Source organism: Rutidosis leptorrhynchoides, chromosome 2, assembly GCF_046630445.1.
Source record: "Rutidosis leptorrhynchoides isolate AG116_Rl617_1_P2 chromosome 2, CSIRO_AGI_Rlap_v1, whole genome shotgun sequence".
Classification (NCBI taxonomy): Eukaryota; Viridiplantae; Streptophyta; class Magnoliopsida; order Asterales; family Asteraceae; genus Rutidosis; species Rutidosis leptorrhynchoides.
The window spans coordinates 695192201-695201156 of NC_092334.1; positions in this window are offsets into that span (position 1 = coordinate 695192201).

An 8956-nucleotide genomic window follows, 5' to 3' on the forward strand; every position below is an offset into this window, starting at 1 on the left:
AGTGATAATGGTGATGGTTGAAAACGTGATTATGCATGGCCATATAAGGTCACCTTAGTTTGTAATTTTGTGGGATATTTCATGCTAGTTGCCAAATGGTTGGTTCCACATGTTTGTTGACTAGCTAGGGTTGCTAAGAGCTGAATTATTATGTGTATATACCAATAGTATATACGTCTAGGAGCTGGGTATTGTACGAGTACAAATACGGGTGTATACGAGTAGAATTGTTGATGAAAATGAATGAGAATGCAATTGTAAGCATTTTTATTAATTAGAAGTACTTTGATATGTGTCTTGAAGTCTTTCAAAAATGCACTAATACATCTTAATATACTACATGTATATACATTTTAACTGAGTCGTTAAGTCATCGTTAGCCGTTACATGTAAGTGTTGTTTTGAAACCTTTAAGTTTACGATCTCATTTAATGTTGTTAACCCATTGTTTATTATATCTAATGAGATGTTAAATTATTACATTAACATGATATTATGATGTAAGAATATATCTTAATATGATATATATACATTAAAATGTCGTTACAACGATAATCGTTACATATATGTCTTGTTTCAAAATTCTTAAGTTAGTAGTCTTGTTCTACATATGTAGTTCATTGTTAACATACTTAATGATATATATAATTATCATTTTATCATGTTAAATATAGTGTAACAATATCTTAATATGATACATATGTATTAAGTAAGACGTTGTTATAACGATAATCGTTATATATATCGTTTCGAGTTTCTTAACTTAGTAGTCTCATTTTTGTGTATATAACTCATTGTTAATATACCTAGTGAGATACTTACTTATCATAATATTATGTTAACTATATATATAAATCCATATATATATATATCAACATATAGTTTTTACAAGTTTTAACGTTCGTGAATCGCCGGTCAACTCGGGTGGTCAATTGTCTACATGAAATCTAGTTCAATTAATCAAGTCTTAATAAGTTTGATTGCTTAACATGTTGGAAACATTTAATCATGTAGATATAGTTTTCATTTAATATATGTAAACATGGAAAAGTTCGGGTCACTACACTTCACTCATATGCTTTGAGTAATCGAATTATTTTATTTATACTTCTCAATCATGATAAAACCCCACATATCGACTCATATTCATCATAAAAACATTTTTATGGTTAGCCATGACGACCTCATTCAAATTTCGGGACGAAATTTCTTTAACGGGTAGGTACTGTGACGACCCGAAAATTTCCGACCAAATTTAAACTTAATCTTATATGATTCCGACACGATAAGCAAAGTCTGTTAAGTTGAATCTCAAAATTTTGAACTATGTTCATGTATTTATTTAACCTCGACCAAATTTCGATGATTCACGAACGATTATATAAATGGATATGAATATGTATGTATATATATATATATATATATATATATATATATATATATATATATATATATATATATATATATATATATATATATATTAAACTTAAAAACGTTAACAAAGTATTAAATGTATAATACTTTACATTAAGCGTATTTGTCTCAATATATGCTTAATATATTCATCTACAAAATTAAAAGATATTTATCAAATCTCTTATAGATTGTGTTATTTTTACGGGTCTCTGTTGTAGGTCCACTGTGATTTAAGAAAACTTTTCTTTTTAACGATATTCGGAATAAATAGTAGTGTAATCTACAAGTGAGAACAAAGTGTCAAATAACATGAATTAGACAAAAGTAGTAGAGATTCCTGCTTAATTTTCAATGCATGTTTTACAATATTTTTCCTCGTGATTCTTGATAAGTTAATTATTTAACTATCATAATATTTAATGTAAGAAAACGTTTTCAATATAATAGAATTTTTATTATTAAATGTTTTGTTAAAAGAACGTAATTTTGATATAAAAAGTTTCGATATTATTAAATATATTTTAATAGGTAACGAAAAGATGATTTATAGAAGCAAGTGACCAAAACGCTTAAATGATTAAGTTATACTTCGGGTAATATAGTTTATCATTGATTAAGTCTAATTATTGATAAATGTATACGTCGCAAAACGTAAAGTACGCGTTTTCTAAGCGTACAAAAGGACGTTCGAGAAACCGGAATCGGGACATAAGTCGAGCGTCAACGTACAAGACAAAGGAGCTAAAGTTACAAGTTAACCATGCATGAGAATATAATATAATATGAAATTAATTAATATAAATTATATATATTAAATATAAAATAATATGCTGATAAACAAGAAAACAAATCAGGTGTGAGCTGGTTCAGGGAGCTCCACGATCGCGGAGCTGTATGGCACAAAAGCTCCACGATCGCGGAGCAGTCAAAATCAAAAATGTCCTATAAAAAGGCCAGTTTGTTCAACGAATTATACACCTCAATCTATATCTCTCGCTCTCTGTAACATATATATATATATATATATATATATATATATATATATATATATATTATTAAGATTAATATTATTATTAATCTTATAGTTAGGAGTATTATTATTAGTATTATTATACATAAAATACTACGACAAGGTCATGAACGAGTTATTTTCAAAAATGGGTTTTCGAGAGGGATAGAGCTAAGGAAACTATGTGTTATAGCTATGGAGGTTATGGGTAATGTTCATGGGTATTGTTCGCAAGTCAAACCTAGTGTTTATCATCTCCGTTTTGCGTCTACGTACTTTTCTGCAATATTGAATCACAATATTGATACGTGAGCATTCATATCTTATCTTTTATATATTAATAGTGTATCCATGTCTAGTGCTCGAGTATATATGTTTATTCATGCTTGTATGCTTTAATTTTGTCGTTAGCTAGTTTATGATGAATCACGAATTTGATACATATGCTACTGATATAAAGTATATGATATGCATGTCGTTGGAAAGCTATCGAAAAATTAATAACTTTTCATTTAGAAATCATGTGTTTTCGAGGAACGAGTTAAAAGTATGGTCAACTGAATTATGATTAATATTAATTAAAATTGTTTTTGAATCTACAATTGATATTTAAACAACTTGTTTGTGAGATTGATAAATTGAATTTCCAAATATTATTAGTCGAGTAAACAAAATTTTATATAAGGCACGTCTCGTTGAACAATTGTCAAAGTTGACTATTTTATCATATTTCAAAGCCTTATAAACACTATAATCTGATTTTACAAGTATTGGAAAACTATGTGAAATAGTAAAATATGTTCGATTGCCATGATAATTCAAATATAACATAGCTCCTGAAATAAATAATATTTTGAGTTTGATAAACTATAAATTCGTTCAATTATCAAGACTTATATTATGTTAATAGACATGTATAGATTTAAAGATCATATTGGGTCAAGTTAACTTTTGAGATGACTTTTGTTAACTTTTGTATGACGGTCTCGAGCATTAGGATTGTGATACACTATGACCCGACCTAGCTTATTAGACATGTATTGACCAACATATGTTCTCTAGGTTGAGATCTACGGCTATTTTGCATTCCAAGTTTCGGTCACATTTCGGTGAATGACCTTATGTGCTGCTAAGGTGAGTTTCATTTGCTCCATTTTTAAATGCTTTTACAATCTATATTTTTGGGCTGAGAATACATGCACTTCATTATAAACACAATGGATACAATTACATACTAAATTCTGCACCGAGTTTGAACCGAAAATCCCTTAGCTTTGGTAACTAGTAACTGCCGGTTATAAGAACTGGTGGGCGCGAGTAGTTATATATGGATCCATAGGGCTTGACATCCCCGTCTGTTCCACGTATAGAAACTGTAGCGACCCGACAAAATCGTCATTGACGGCGCCGTCTACTTAGGTCCCGTTACGTGGTCATAAGTCTTTAAAACAACGTTTGACCAAAAGATATGTCGCATTCATTTCAAATGTAAAGATTGTTCAAAGTTTACAAGAATAGTTCCACCACAAGTTACGTTACAAAGTTATAAGTACAAATGAAACTTATGCGACACAATTTAAAAGTAGCCAAAATACGCTCCATGTATGCATATATACTAGACATCCAATGCAAGTATCAAAATAATGAGCGGAAGCATGTATCATGTATCGTTCAAGGACCTGAGAAAACATAGCAATCTGTCAACGAAAACATTGGTGAAATCATAGGTTTAAGTAAGTAAGTACAAATGAACCACAAGATTTATAACATTTCAATAATAGTTAACCATTCCAAAAATTTGTTATCACGAGCACCCAATTATCAATGCTTAACATTCCTTCCATAGAACCCCATCACCTTAGTGCTAGAACATACACTGTTTCTCGAAAATATATTTCATTCGTAAACGGTAGCGAACCGTTTGAATGAGGGTTTGTCAAACCCATATGGCCATATAACATAAGTTCTCGCTTACACCCGGCAAGTGTAACTAATGATAATCGAATTGAGGATTTTTGTTCTAAACTCGTATGTAGAATGTTTGTTTTCCTGTACTTGTGTTCACTTAGTTAAAAATGAACGTTTATGTTTTCTCATCCCAAATGTAAGTTTCAAAAGAGTAAAAGTGGGACTATGATCTCACCTTGTGTGCATGAGTAATAAGTACTTCAACAAGTAATGTTGTGCAAAGAACAATGCTAGTCTTGACCTAAACAAATAGGTTTATATCAATATCGGTAAACACGATAGGTCAAAGTGTTCAATTAGTCCTATGGCTCGTTAAGACTCGATCATAATAGCATGTGAATCAAATTGTCATGTTTCATGCAAGGTACAAGTATAAAAGCATGTTAGAACGATTGCACAAATATTTGGTTAAGTTTGATTAAAAGTCAACTTAGGTCGGGTCAAAGTCAACGAAAAAGTCAACACGTTCGGGTCGGGTCCCGAACTATTTTCCTGAGGTTTTTAATCATATATGAGCATGTTAGAACAAGTTACATCTGAATCGGAGGTCCATAGCATAGCAAACATTTTCCGTAAAATGACCAGCGAAGACAGAAGCCTGCCAGTGTATCTGGACGGCGTCCAGATTGTCTGGACGGCGTCCAGCTTTGAAGGCTGGGACGGCGTCCAAATATCTTGACGGCGTCCAGCTTTGAAATCTGGGACGGCGTCCAAGGGTCTGGACGGCGTCCAGATTGGTATTCAAGTCTGATGCAGAAACCTTCTAAGTGCACGAACCAAAAACCAAACTAACACATTTTATGATCCGCAAACAACTAAAACATGTATCATACCCCGTTGGAAAGGTATTTTGACGAAGAAAACGACTAGACACATTTCAACAAGTAATTCAACACCTACAACAACCCAAAACCGCATTAAACGTTCATAATCAAAGGTTCAAGTTCTAAAAACGCATTTCATGATTCGGGTAACCAATTTATACGTATGATATGCCGTTTCGAAGGTAATCAAACACACGTTGCAACAAAACACTTATCAACAATATTTCATAGCATTTGATACATCAAAAGTTCATATAAATCTTATCAAACCCTAACCAAAATCTCAAAATCAATAATCATGTTAATGTAAGGTTTTCATGTCAATCAACACACCAAAACGAAGCTAATGAAGTAACTAACACTTTGAACACACAACCATTAACATCTAAACACATTTCATTATCCAAAATCAAAGATTTAACAAGCTCTTTTTCAAGTTTATGCTAATTATGTCAATTCACAAGATCGAGCATACAAATTACATATACGACATCACAATGAGCCATAGACACTAATTAACACACCTTTAAGTCAAGAAAACTAAGATTATGAAATTTAGAGTTTTTAGAAAGTTACCCAATCGAGATGAAATTAGTATCAAAACGTAGAGAATGAAGAGAGGATTCCAAATATGTAATTTGTTTTGATATTAGCCTCCAAAATCGGATTTAGATGATGAATTAAGGATTGAATGTTGAGAGGATTTGGAAGTAGTAAAAGATGAGGATGAAAATGAATGGATGAAAGGGGTTTGACCCTTTGACCTAGTCAAGGGTTTGTGAAATGTCCCGTTCTTATTGATTAAAAATGTTCCATATTAATTGATTTCATTGCGAGGTTTTGACCTCTATATGAGACGTTTTTCAAAGACTGCATTCATTTTTAAAACAAACCATAACCTTTATTTCATAAATAAAGGTTTAAAAAGCTTTACGTAGATTATCAAATAATGATAATCTAGAATATCCTGTTTACACACGACCATTACATAATGGTTTACAATACAAATATGTTACATCGAAATCAGTTTCTTGAATGCAGTTTTTACACAATATCATACAAACATGGACTCCAAATCTTGTCCTTATTTTAGTATGCAACAGCGGAAGCTCTTAATATTCACCTGAGAATAAACATGCTTTAAACGTCAACAAAAATGTTGGTGAGTTATAGGTTTAACCTATATATATCAAATCGTAACAATAGACCACAAGATTTCATATTTCAATACACATCCCATACATAGAGATAAAAATTATTCATATGGTGAACACCTGGTAACCGACATTAACAAGATGCATATATAAGAATATCCCCATCATTCCGGGACACCCTTCGGATATGATATAAATTTCGAAGTACTAAAGCATCCGGTACTTTGGATGGGGTTTGTTAGGCCCAATAGATCTATCTTTAGGATTCGCGTCAATTAGGGTATCTGTTCCCTAATTCTTAGATTACCAGACTTAATAAAAAGGGGCATATTCGATTTCGATAATTCAACCATAGAATGTAGTTTCACGTACTTGTGTCTATTTTGTAAATCATTTATAAAACCTGCATGTATTCTCATCCCAAAAATATTAGATTTTAAAAGTGGGACTATAACTCACTTTCACAGATTTTTACTTCGTCGAGAAGTAAGACTTGGCCACTGTTGATTCACGAACCTATAACAATATATACATATATATTAAAGTATGTTCAAAATATATTTACAACACTTTTAATATATTTTGATGTTTTAAGTTTATTAAGTCAGCTGTCCTCGTTAGTAACCTACAACTAGTTGTCCACAGTTAGATGTACAGAAATAAATCGATAAATATTATCTTGAATCAATCCACGACCCAGTGTATACGTATCTCAGTATTGATCACAACTCAAACTATATATATTTTGGAATCAACCTCAACCATGTATAGCTAACTCCAACATTCACATATAGAGTGTCTATGGTTGTTCCGAAATATATATAGATGTGTCGACATGATAGGTCAAAACATTGTATACGTGTCTATGGTATCTCAATATTACATAATATACAATACAAGTTGATTAAGTTATGGTTGGAATAGATTTGTTATCAATTTTCACGTAGCTAAAATGAGAAAAATTATCCAATCTTGTTTTACCCATAACTTCTTCATTTTAAATCCGTTTTGAGTGAATCAAATTGCTATGGTTTCATATTGAACTCTATTTTATGAATCTAAACAGAAAAAGTATAGGTTTATAGTCGGAAAAATAAGTTACAAGTCTTTTTTGTAAAGGTAGTCATTTCAGTCGAAAGAACGACGTCTAGATGACCATTTTAGAAAACATACTTCCACTTTGAGTTTAACCATAATTTTTGGATATAGTTTCATGTTCATAATAAAAATCATTTTCTCAGAATAACAACTTTTAAATCAAAGTTTATCATAGTTTTTAATTAACTAACCCAAAACAGCCCGCGGTGTTACTACGACGGCGTAAATCCGGTTTTACGGTGTTTTTCGTGTTTCCAGGTTTTAAATTATTAAGTTAGCATATCATATAGATATAGAACATGTGTTTAGTTAATTTTAAAAGTCAAGTTAGAAGGATTAACTTTTGTTTGCGAACAAGTTTAGAATTAACTAAACTATGTTCTAGTGATTACGAGTTTAAACCTTCGAATAAGATAGTTTTATATATATGAATCGAATGATGTTATGAACATCATTACTACCTCAAGTTTAGTAGGTAAACCTACTGGAAGTGACAAGAAATGATCTAGCTTCAAAGGATCTTGGATGGCTTGAAAGTTCTTGAAGTAGGATCATGACACAAAAACAAGTTCAAGTAAGATTTTTACTCGAATTAAGATAGTTTATAGTTATAGAAATTGAATCAAAGTTTGAATATGAATATTACCTTGAATAAGAAAGATAACCTACTGTATATAACAAAGGTTTCTTGATCTTAGATGATTACTTGGAATGGATTAGATAGCTTGGAAGTAAATTAGTAAACTTGAAGGGATTTTTGAAGTGTTCTTGAAGTGTTCTTCCTATGATGATTATAGCTTGATTCTTGAAGTGATTTTTGATGAAGATGATGATTAACTACTGGAAACATAATAGTGTGTGTGTGTTGAGAGAGAATTAGAAAGAGAATTGGAAGTGAAATGGAGTGAATGATGAGTGGTAATTGGTGAGTGGTGAGTGGGGTTAAAAGGAGTTCTAGTTAGTTGACTAGCTCATGGTAGAAGTTAAAATTGATTAGTCATACATGACATAATCAAGAGTGGAATCCCATGCTAGTTCCTATTGGTATATACCCATAGTAAGTACGTTTTGAAGCTGTGTATAATACGGGTAAGAATACGACTAGAATTCTTGATGAAAGAAAAGAATGGGAAAGTAACTGTAACCATTTTCGTTAAGTATGAGTGTTTTGATATATGTCTTGAAGTCTTCCAAAAGTATTTTAATACATCTAAATACACTACATGTATATACATTTTAACTGAGTCGTTAAGTCATCGTTACTCGTTACATGTAAGTGTTGTTTTGAAACCTTTAAGTTAACGATCTCAATTAATGTTGTTAACCCATTGTTTATTATATCTAATGAGATGTTAAATTATTATATTATCATGATACTATTATATATTAATATATCTTAATATGATATATATACATTTAAATGTCGTTACAACGATAACCGTTACATATATGTCTCGTTTCGAAATCCTTAAGTTAGTAGTCTTGTT